The following is a 12,887-nucleotide window of genomic DNA, read 5'->3' on the forward strand; positions in this document are numbered from 1 at the left end:
AGACTAGGCCCATGCAAGACTCACTACCCCTGGGCATAAATAAAGGTTGAAAAGTAGGCAAAATGGTTGTAGGCCTAACAACAAAGCCTGCATTCAAAATGGCCACTTGCCTGCTAGCACATGGCCAGTGCCTGTAGCTGCACTCAAAATGGCCACCAGCCACATGGCATGTCCCTCCCCATGAACACCCCCAAAAATCGAAAAACACTGCAAAATCAGCACAATCCCATTCCATCCATGCCCTCCATGATGTTTAAATTCAAGACACCCCACAGAAAGACTAGGCCCATGCACCACTCACTACCCCTGGTCAAGGCCCCAACAACAGGTCAAAAATCGAAAAACACTGCAAAATCAGCACAATCCCATTCCATCCATGCCCTCCATGATGTTTAAATTCAAGACACCCCACAGAAAGACTAGGCCCATGCACCACTCACTACCCCTGGTCAAGGCCCCAACAACAGGTCAAAAATCGAAAAACACAGAAAAATCAGCACAATCCCATTCCATCCATGCCCTCCATGATGTTTAAGTTCAAGACAGCCCACAGAAAGACTAGGCCCATGCTAGACTCAAATACCCCTGGTGAAAAGGCCACAAGTACAGGCCCAAAAAACGAAAATCACTGAAAAATCTGCACAATCCCATTCCATCCATGGCCTCCATGATGTTTAAATTCAAGACAACCCACGGAAAGACTAGGCCCATGCAAGACTCACTACCCCTGGGCATAAATAAAGGTTGAAAAGTAGGCAAAATGGTTGGAGGCCTAACAACAAAGCCTGCATTCAAAATGGCCACTTGCCTGCCAGCACATGACCAGTGCCTGTAGCTGCACTCAAAATGGCCACCAGCCACATGGCATGTCCCTCCCCATGAACACCCCCAAAAATCGAAAAACACTGCAAAATCAGCACAATCCCATTCCATCCATGCCCTCCATGATGTTTAAATTCAAGACACCCCACAGAAAGACTAGGCCCATGCACCACTCACTACCCCTGGTCAAGGCCCCAACAACAGGTCAAAAATCGAAAAACACTGCAAAATCAGCACAATCCCATTCCATCCATGCCCTCCATGATGTTTAAATTCAAGACACCCCACAGAAAGACTAGGCCCATGCACCACTCACTACCCCTGGTCAAGGCCCCAACAACAGGTCAAAAATCGAAAAACACAGAAAAATCAGCACAATCCCATTCCATCCATGCCCTCCATGATGTTTAAGTTCAAGACAGCCCACAGAAAGACTAGGCCCATGCTAGACTCAAATACCCCTGGTGAAAAGGCCACAAGTACAGGCCCAAAAAACGAAAATCACTGAAAAATCTGCACAATCCCATTCCATCCATGGCCTCCATGATGTTTAAATTCAAGACAACCCACAGAAAGACTAGGCCCATGCAAGACTCACTACCCCTGGGCATAAATAAAGGTTGAAAAGTAGGCAAAATGGTTGGAGGCCTAACAACAAAGCCTGCATTCAAAATGGCCACTTGCCTGCCAGCACATGGCCAGTGCCTGTAGCTGCACTCAAAATGGCCACCAGCCACATGGCATGTCCCTCCCCATGAACACCCCCAAAAATCGAAAAACACTGCAAAATCAGCACAATCCCCTTCCATCCATGCCCTCCATGATGTTTAAATTCAAGACACCCCACAGAAAGACTAGGCCCATGCACCACTCACTACCCCTGGTCAAGGCCCCAACAACAGGTCAAAAATCGAAAAACACTGCAAAATCAGCACAATCCCATTCCATCCATGCCCTCCATGATGTTTAAGTTCAAGACAGCCCACAGAAAGACTAGGCCCATGCTAGACTAAAATACCCCTGGTGAAAAGGCCACAAGTACAGGCCCAAAAATCGAAAAACACTGCAAAATCAGCACAATCCCATTCCATCCATGCCCTCCATGATGTTTAAATTCAAGACACCCCACAGAAAGACTAGGCCCATGCACCACTCACTACCCCTGGTCAAGGCCCCAACAACAGGTCAAAAATCGAAAAACACAGAAAAATCAGCACAATCCCAATTCATCCATGGCCTCCATGATGTTTAAGTTCAAGACAACCCACAGAAAGACTCAGTCCACCCACCACTGAGTACCCCTGGGCAAAAGGCCCCAAAACAGCCCAAAAATCGAAAATTCCAAAATTTTATTTGCAGCAACTGTAATGCCCCAAACAAACTTACTTGTAAAATTTCTAATCCAACAGTGATCCAAAGAAAGTCAAAAAGGCCTCAAATCCAAATATCCAGCAGCATCCACAAAAAGTAATCCTTCCAGCTCCAGATCCAAATGAAAAGTGACCAGGAGAAAAGCACTGGGAGGAGCCTGCTGAACAGGAACAGGAAGTTGAAGACTGTGGGGCACTTCCTTCCTCCCACCCCCCATACCCCCTCCCCAAAAAGGACTCCTCGCTAAAAAAGTGCAGGCAAATGTCAAACTAAGGAGTTATTCAGATAAAAATCATCATTTCTAGAAGGTTTATGCTGCTTGCTGGTGGATTTCTTGTGCAGAATTGCAAATTTATATTTTCGCTCGCCGCATCTCAAATCTCACAATTGCGAAGTACCGCGAGACGTGATCTCGCCGTACTCGCGTTGACAAACTCTCGCTGTGCAAGTTGGCAAGCCGCGATGACGTAATCGCACTCGCTAAATTCCCGCGGGATCACACAGCAAGATCCAAAATGGCGCAGCACTCGCAAAATATCGAGAAAAACAACTCGGCAAACGATGATAAACGCCGAGCGCCGCAAAAATTGTATCACCAACGCCGCGCGCCGCCAAAAAAATCCGCTGCGTGCGAATTTGCGGATTTTGCGGGAAATTCGCGAATCTCGCGGATTGGGAATTTCCCAAAAATCCGCAAAATCCGCGAGCGTAACGGATTTTCCGCCCATGCTTACCCACCACACAGCTCCACCGATGCACCCACCACACAGCTCCACCGATGCACCCACCACACAGCTCCACCTACACAGCTCCAGCGATGCACCGATCACACAGCTCCACCGATGCACCCACCACACAGCTCCACCTACACAGCTCCACCGATGCACCCACCACACAGCTCCACCGATGCACCCACCACACAGCTCCACCTACACAGCTCCAGAGATGCACCCATCACACAGCTCCAGCGATTCAGCCACCACACATCTCCAGCGACACAGCTCCACCGATGCACCCACCACACAGCTCCACCGATACACCCACCACACAGCTCCACCAACACAGCTCAACCGATGCACCCACCACACAGCTCCACCGATGCACCCACCACACAGCTCCACCTACACAGCTCCACCGATGCACCCACCACACAGCTCCACCGATGCACCCACCACACAGCTCCACCTACACAGCTCCAGAGATGCACCCATCACACAGCTCCAGCGATTCAGCCACCACACATCTCCAGCGACACAGCTCCACCGATGCAGCCACCACACAGCTCCACCGATGCAGCCACCACACAGCTCCACCGATACAACCACCACACAGCTCCACCGATGCAGCCACCACACAGCTCCTCTGACACAGCTCCACGGATGCACCCACCACCCAACTCCACCGATGCACCCACCACACAGCTCCACTGACACAGCTCCACCGATGCACCCACCACACAGCTTCACCTACACAGCTCCACCGAGGCACCCACCACACAGCTCCACCAAGGCACCCACCACACAGCTCCACTGATGCACCCACCACACAGCTCCACCGACACAGCTCCAGCGATGCACCCATCACACACATCCAGCGATGCAGCCACCACACAGCTCCACCGACACAGCTCCACCGATGCAGCCACCACACAGCTCCACCGATGCAGCCACCACACAGCTCCACCGATGCAGCCACCACACAGCTCCACCGACACAGCTCCACCGATGCACCCACCACACAGCTACACCGATGCACCCACCACACAGCTCCACCGACACAGCTCCACCGATGCACCCACCACACAGCTCCACCTACACAGCTCCACCGCTGCACCCACCACCCAACTCCACCGATGCATCCACCACACAGCTCCACCGATGCACCCACCACACAGCTCCACCTACACAGCTCCACCGAGGCACCCACCACACAGCTCCACCTACACAGCTCCACCGATGCACCCACCACCCAACTCCACCGATGCACCCACCACACAGCTCCACCTACACAGCTCCACTGATGCACCCACCACACAGCTCCACTGACACAGCTCCACCAATGCACCCACCACACAGCTCCACCTACACAGCTCCACCGATGCACCCACCACCCAACTCCACCGATGCACCCACCACACAGCTCCACCGATGCACCCACCACACAGCTCCACCGACACAGCTCCACCGATGCACCCACCACACAGCTCCACCTACACAGCTCCACCGATGCAGCCATCACACAGCTCCACTGATGCAGCCACCACACAGCTCCTCCGACACAGCTCCACCGATGCACCCACCACCCAACTCCACCGATGCACCCACCACACAGCTCCACCGACACAGCTCCACCAATACACCCACCGCTCAGCTTCACCTACACAGCTCCACCGAGGCACCCACCACACAGCTCCACCAAGGCACCCACCACACAGCTCCACTGATGCACCCACCACACAGCTCCCCCGACACCGCTCCACCGATGCACCCACCACACAGCTCCACCGATGCACCCACCATACAGCTCCACCGATGCACCCACCATAAAGCTCCACCGATGCACCCACCACACAGCTCCACCGATTCACCCACCACACATCTCCACAGATGCACCCACCACACAGCTCCACAGATGCACCCACCACAGGGCTCCACCGATGCACCCACCACACAGCTCCACCGATGCACCCACCACACATGCCCCCACCACACAGCTCCACAGATGCCCCCACCACACACCTCCACTGATGCACCTACCGCACAGCTCCACCGATGCACCCACCGCACAGCTCCACCGATGCACCCACCACACAGCTCCACCGATGCACCCACCATACAGCTCCACCGATGCACCCACCACACAGCTCCACCGATGCACCCCCCACACAGCTCCACCGATGCACCCACCATACAGCTCCACTGATGCACCCACCACACAGCTCCACCGATGCGCCCACCACACAGCTCCACCTACACAGCTCCACCGATGCACCCACCACACAGCTCCACCGATGCACCCACCACACAGCTCCACCTACACAGCTCCACCGATGCACCCACCACACAGCTCCACCAATGCACCCACCACACAGCTCCGCCGAGGCATCCACCACACTGCTCCGCTGAGGCACCCACCACACAGCTCCGCCGAGGCATCCACCACACAGCTCCGCCGAGGCACCCACCACACACCTCCGCCAAGGCACCCACCACACAGCTCCGCCGAGGCACCCACCACACAGCTCCACCGAGGCACCCACCACACAGCTCCACCGACACAGCTCCACCGATGCACCCACCACACAGCTCCACTGATGCACCCACCACACAGCTCCACAGATGCACCCACCACAGAGCTCCACCGATGCACCCACCACACAGCTCCACCGATGCACCCACCACACATGCCCCCACCACACAGCTCCACAGATGCCCCCACCACACAGCTCCACTGATGCACCTACCGCACAGCTCCACCGATGCACCCACCGCACAGCTCCACCGATGCACCCACCACACAGCTCCACCGATGCACCCACCATACAGCTCCACCGATGCACCCACCACACAGCTCCACCGATGCACCCCCCACACAGCTCCACCGATGCACCCACCATACAGCTCCACTGATGCACCCACCACACAGCTCCACCGATGCGCCCACCACACAGCTCCACCGTCACAGCTCCACCGATGCACCCACCACACAGCTCCACCGATGCACCCACCACACAGCTCCACCTACACAGCTCCACCGATGCACCCACCACACAGCTCCACCAATGCACCCACCACACAGCTCCGCCGAGGCATCCACCACACTGCTCCGCTGAGGCACCCACCACACAGCTCCGCCGAGGCATCCACCACACAGCTCCGCCGAGGCACCCACCACACACCTCCGCCAAGGCACCCACCACACAGCTCCGCCGAGGCACCCACCACACAGCTCCACCGAGGCACCCACCACACAGCTCCACCGACACAGCTCCACCGATGCACCCACCACACAGCTCCACTGATGCACCCACCACACAGCTCCACCGATGCACCCCACACACAGCTCCACCGATGCACCCACCACACAGCTCCACCGATGCACCCACCACACAGCTCCACCTACACAGCTCCAGAGATGCACCCATCACACAGCTCCAGCGATTCAGCCACCACACATCTCCAGCGACACAGCTCCACCGATGCAGCCACCACACAGCTCCACCGATGCAGCCACCACACAGCTCCACCGATACAACCACCACACAGCTCCACCGATGCAGCCACCACACAGCTCCTCTGACACAGCTCCACGGATGCACCCACCACCCAACTCCACCGATGCACCCACCACACAGCTCCACTGACACAGCTCCACCGATGCACCCACCACACAGCTTCACCTACACAGCTCCACCGAGGCACCCACCACACAGCTCCACCAAGGCACCCACCACACAGCTCCACTGATGCACCCACCACACAGCTCCACCGACACAGCTCCAGCGATGCACCCATCACACACATCCAGCGATGCAGCCACCACACAGCTCCACCGACACAGCTCCACCGATGCAGCCACCACACAGCTCCACCGATGCAGCCACCACACAGCTCCACCGATGCAGCCACCACACAGCTCCACCGACACAGCTCCACCGATGCACCCACCACACAGCTACACCGATGCACCCACCACACAGCTCCACCGACACAGCTCCACCGATGCACCCACCACACAGCTCCACCTACACAGCTCCACCGCTGCACCCACCACCCAACTCCACCGATGCATCCACCACACAGCTCCACCGATGCACCCACCACACAGCTCCACCGACACAGCTCCACCGAGGCACCCACCACACAGCTCCACCTACACAGCTCCACCGATGCACCCACCACCCAACTCCACCGATGCACCCACCACACAGCTCCACCTACACAGCTCCACTGATGCACCCACCACACAGCTCCACTGACACAGCTCCACCAATGCACCCACCACACAGCTCCACCTACACAGCTCCACCGATGCACCCACCACCCAACTCCACCGATGCACCCACCACACAGCTCCACCGATGCACCCACCACACAGCTCCACCGACACAGCTCCACCGATGCACCCACCACACAGCTCCACCTACACAGCTCCACCGATGCAGCCATCACACAGCTCCACCGATGCAGCCACCACACAGCTCCTCCGACACAGCTCCACCGATGCACCCACCACCCAACTCCACCGATGCACCCACCACACAGCTCCACCGACACAGCTCCACCAATACACCCACCGCTCAGCTTCACCTACACAGCTCCACCGAGGCACCCACCACACAGCTCCACCAAGGCACCCACCACACAGCTCCACTGATGCACCCACCACACAGCTCCCCCGACACAGCTCCACCGATGCACCCACCACACAGCTCCACCGATGCACCCACCATACAGCTCCACCGATGCACCCACCATACAGCTCCACCGATGCACCCACCACACAGCTCCACCGATTCACCCACCACACATCTCCACAGATGCACCCACCACACAGCTCCACAGATGCACCCACCACAGAGCTCCACCGATGCACCCACCACACAGCTCCACCGATGCACCCACCACACATGCCCCCACCACACAGCTCCACAGATGCCCCCACCACACACCTCCACTGATGCACCTACCGCACAGCTCCACCGATGCACCCACCGCACAGCTCCACCGATGCACCCACCACACAGCTCCACCGATGCAACCACCATACAGCTCCACCGATGCACCCACCACACAGCTCCACCGATGCACCCCCCACACAGCTCCACCGATGCACCCACCATACAGCTCCACTGATGCACCCACCACACAGCTCCACCGATGCGCCCACCACACAGCTCCACCTACACAGCTCCACCGATGCACCCACCACACAGCTCCACCGATGCACCCACCACACAGCTCCACCTACACAGCTCCACCGATGCACCCACCACACAGCTCCACCAATGCACCCACCACACAGCTCCACCGAGGCATCCACCACACTGCTCCGCTGAGGCACCCACCACACAGCTCCGCCGAGGCATCCACCACACAGCTCCGCCGAGGCACCCACCACACACCTCCGCCAAGGCACCCACCACACAGCTCCGCCGAGGCACCCACCACACAGCTCCACCGAGGCACCCACCACACAGCTCCACCGACACAGCTCCACCGATGCACCCACCACACAGCTACACTGATGCACCCACCACACAGCTCCACAGATGCACCCACCACAGAGCTCCACCGTTGCACCCACCACACAGCTCCACCGATGCACCCACCACACATGCCCCCACCACACAGCTCCACAGATGCCCCCACCACACAGCTCCACTGATGCACCTACCGCACAGCTCCACCGATGCACCCACCGCACAGCTCCACCGATGCACCCACCACACAGCTCCACCGATGCACCCACCATACAGCTCCACCGATGCACCCACCACACAGCTCCACCGATGCACCCCCCACACAGCTTCACCGATGCACCCACCATACAGCTCCACTGATGCACCCACCACACAGCTCCACCGATGCGCCCACCACACAGCTCCACCGTCACAGCTCCACCGATGCACCCACCACACAGCTCCACCGATGCACCCACCACACAGCTCCACCTACACAGCTCCACCGATGCACCCACCACACAGCTCCACCAATGCACCCACCACACAGCTCCGCCGAGGCATCCACCACACTGCTCCGCTGAGGCACCCACCACACAGCTCCGCCGAGGCATCCACCACACAGCTCCGCCGAGGCACCCACCACACACCTCCGCCAAGGCACCCACCACACAGCTCCGCCGAGGCACCCACCACACAGCTCCACCGAGGCACCCACCACACAGCTCCACCGACACAGCTCCACCGATGCACCCACCACACAGCTCCACTGATGCACCCACCACACAGCTCCACCGATGCACCCCACACACAGCTCCTCCGATGCACCCACCACATAGCCCCACCGATGCACCCACCACACAGCTCCACCGATGCACCCACCACACAGCTCCACCTACACAGCTCCAGCGATGCACCCATCACACAACTCCAGCGATGCAGCCACCACACAGCTCCACCGACACAGTTCCACCGATGCACCCACCACACAGCTCCACCGATGCAGCCACCACACAGCTCCACCAATGCAGCCACCACACAGCTCCACCGATGCACCCACCACACAGCTCCACCGATGCACCCACCACACAGCTCCGCCGAGGCATCCACCACACAGATCTGCCGAGGCACCCACCACACAGCTCCGCCGAGGCACCCACCACACAGCTCCGCCGAGGCATCCACCACACAGCTCGGCCGAAGGCACCCACCACACAGCTTCGCCGAGGCACCCACCACACAGCTTCGCCGAGGCACCCACCACACAGCTCCGCCGAGGCACCCACCACACAGCTCCGCCGAGGCACCCACCACACAGCTCCACTGACACAGCTCCACCGATGCACCCACCACACAGCTCCACTGATGAACCCACCACACAGCTCCACCGATGCACCCACCACACAGCTCCACCGATGCACCCACCACACAGCTCCACCTACACAGCTCCAGTGATGCACCCATCACACACATCCAGCGATGCAGCCACCACACAGCTCCACCGATGCACCCACCGCACAGCTCCACCGATGCAGCCACCACACAGCTCCACCGACACAGCTCTACCGATGCACCCATCACACAGCTACACCGATGAACCCACCACACAGCTCCACTGACACAGCTTCACCGATGCACCCACCACACAGCTCCACCTACACAGGTCCACCGATGCACCCACCACCCAACTCCACCGATGCACCCACCACACAGCTCCACCGATGCACCCACCACACAGCTCCACCGACACAGCTCCACCGATGCACCCACCACACAGCTCCACCTACACAGCTCCACCGATGCACCCACCACCCAACTCCACCAATGCACCCACCACACAGCTCCACCTACACAGCTCCACCGATGCACCCACCACACAGCTCCAATGATGCACCGACCACACAGCTCCACTGACACAGCTCCACCAATGCACGCACCACACAGCTCCACCTACACAGCTCCAACGATGCACCCATCACACAGCTCCAGCGATGCAGCCACCACACAGCTACACCAATGCACCCACCACAAAGCTCCACTGATGCACTCACCACACAGCTCCACCGATGCACCCACCACACAGCTCCGCCGAGGCACCCACCACTCAGCTCCGCCGAGGCACCCACCACACAGCTCCACCGAGGCACCCACCACACAGCTCCGCCGAGGCACCCACCACACAGCTCCGCCGAGGCACCCACCACACAGCTCCGCCGATGCTCCAACTAAGCTCCACCAATGCACCCACCACACAGCTCCACCAATGCATCTACTAAGCTTCACCGATGCACCCACCACACAGCTCCGCCGTGGCACCCACCACACAGCTCCACCGATGCTCCAACTAAGCTCCACCAATGCACCCACCAAACAGCTACACCGATGCACACACCACTCAGCGCAACCACAGCATTACTGGTTCAAATATGTTCTTTCAGTTTTTCAAGCTTTCACGCTTTATTACAAATCACAAAAAGATGTTAATATTTCACTTCTGTTTTTGGATTTTTGTCACAATAAAAAACACTGAACATAATCTTCACAAATGTTATTTACAAAAGTTTAAGCTATTGCCATTACAAATTAAATAAATTATTTAAGTTGTAATTATTTAAAAAAATTAAAAGCCATTGTTATTTGTAATATCAATACATCTAAGTCACATAAATACAAAACATGTTGCATTGCAAATGCTATAGGTGTCACATTTGCGAAAGTTATAACTATTGGCATTGTAAATGACAAAGCTATTAATTTAGCTATTTAAAAAAAAAAAACATAAATAAAAATAATTCATTTATAACATCAATAGCTCAAACTCTCCTAATGCGAGCCCTATTGCATTTCCAATGCTTGTTGTTGGTGTAATGATACGTGCTGTATTATATATATATCTGGATGCAATGACATGAACAACATAATACCAGTCGGGCGGAACACTACGCTAGTGCTGATTTTTAGCCTAGGTGTTTTAAACTACGCCCTTAATTACATTACTTTGAAGAGACCCCCCAGTTTTTTTACACCACTTCAAGCCCTGGAAACAACACCATGTCACAGTCACCTCACATCCTGGCACTGTGCATCATGTGTGACTCATGACTTCTACGTTTTCAGACTGCCTATGTGCAGGGGCATAGTGAACTTTCCCCCACCCCACCCCACCCCTTGCTTTAGGAACTACAGCGAGGGTGAAGTTATTGATGGGCCTCTTCTGTCTGCAACTCTGTAGACAAAGGCTCAGCTCATAATGTGAAAAGGTGGGTGAGTAAATAAGTGAAGGAATGTGTGAATGGCTGGATGGATGACTGAAAGGATGAATGGATGAATGAAAGGGTGAATGGAAAGATAAAAGAAAGGATGGATGGATGAGTGGAAGTATGGATGAGGGAAAAGGTAAATAGATGAATGTATGGATGGAAGGGTAGATGGATGGGTAAAAGGGTGGATGGGTGTATGAAAGGATGGATGGTAGAGTGAAAGCTTAGATGGGCTAGTGAATGGGTGGTTAGATGAGTGAAAGGATGGATGGATTGAATTGATAAGTGAAATGGTGAATGTATGGATGGATGAGTGAAAGGGGTAGATGGACAAAAGGATGAATAGATGAGTGAAGAAGTGGATGGATGAGTGAAAGGATGGATGAGTAATAGGATCAATGGATGGAATAAATGAATGGATGAGTAATGGATGGATGGATGATGGATGGATGGATGGATGGATGGATGGATAAGTGAAAGGGGGATGGAGAGAAAAAGGGAGGATGAATGACTGAAAGGGTGAATGGGTGGAAGGATAAGTGACTGAGGCCTGCGTGACAACAGAGAGTATTAAGACAAAAAATGAAGCAAACCGGGACACATTTGAATTATATGACCAGGTCAAGATCGCCAAAACACTGTCGGAAATCAGACCAAACAACCACTATCATGACCCTTTACCTGCAAAATGTGTAAGAGAAATCAGCCACATTGTGGTTCCAATCTGGACCAAAATAATAAATGCTTCACTTACACAAGGGCTCCTCCCTGATTGCCTAAAAACAGGACAAGTAGTGCCAATAATCAAAAAACCGACAGCGGATGCATCAGATCCGAATAACTATCGACCAGTAACCAACATCCCTTTACTGGCCAAACTAATTGAGAAATGCGTGCAGAGCCAATTGAATCAACACATCACCAAGTTCTCCCTACTAGACGAATGCCAATCAGGGTTCAGAGCAGGGCACAGCACGGAAACAGCGATCCTGCATATTGTCGACGACGCGCTACAAGCCCTAGACCAAAATCAAGCATGCCTATTGATTCTCCTAGACCTGTCATCTGCTTTTGACACGGTAAATCACGAAACATTATTGACCAGGCTACAGGACAGGATGGGATTGGCCGGAAATGTGTTGAGATGGTTCAATTCTTTCTTAAGAAACAGAACTCAACGATTCCGGGTTAACCGAGCAATCTTAACCCCTTGTCCTAATGCAATGGTTGTCCCGCAAGGCTCAACACTATCC

This window comes from Lissotriton vulgaris, chromosome 8 (genome assembly GCF_964263255.1).
Source record: "Lissotriton vulgaris chromosome 8, aLisVul1.2, whole genome shotgun sequence".
Classification (NCBI taxonomy): domain Eukaryota; kingdom Metazoa; phylum Chordata; class Amphibia; order Caudata; family Salamandridae; genus Lissotriton; species Lissotriton vulgaris.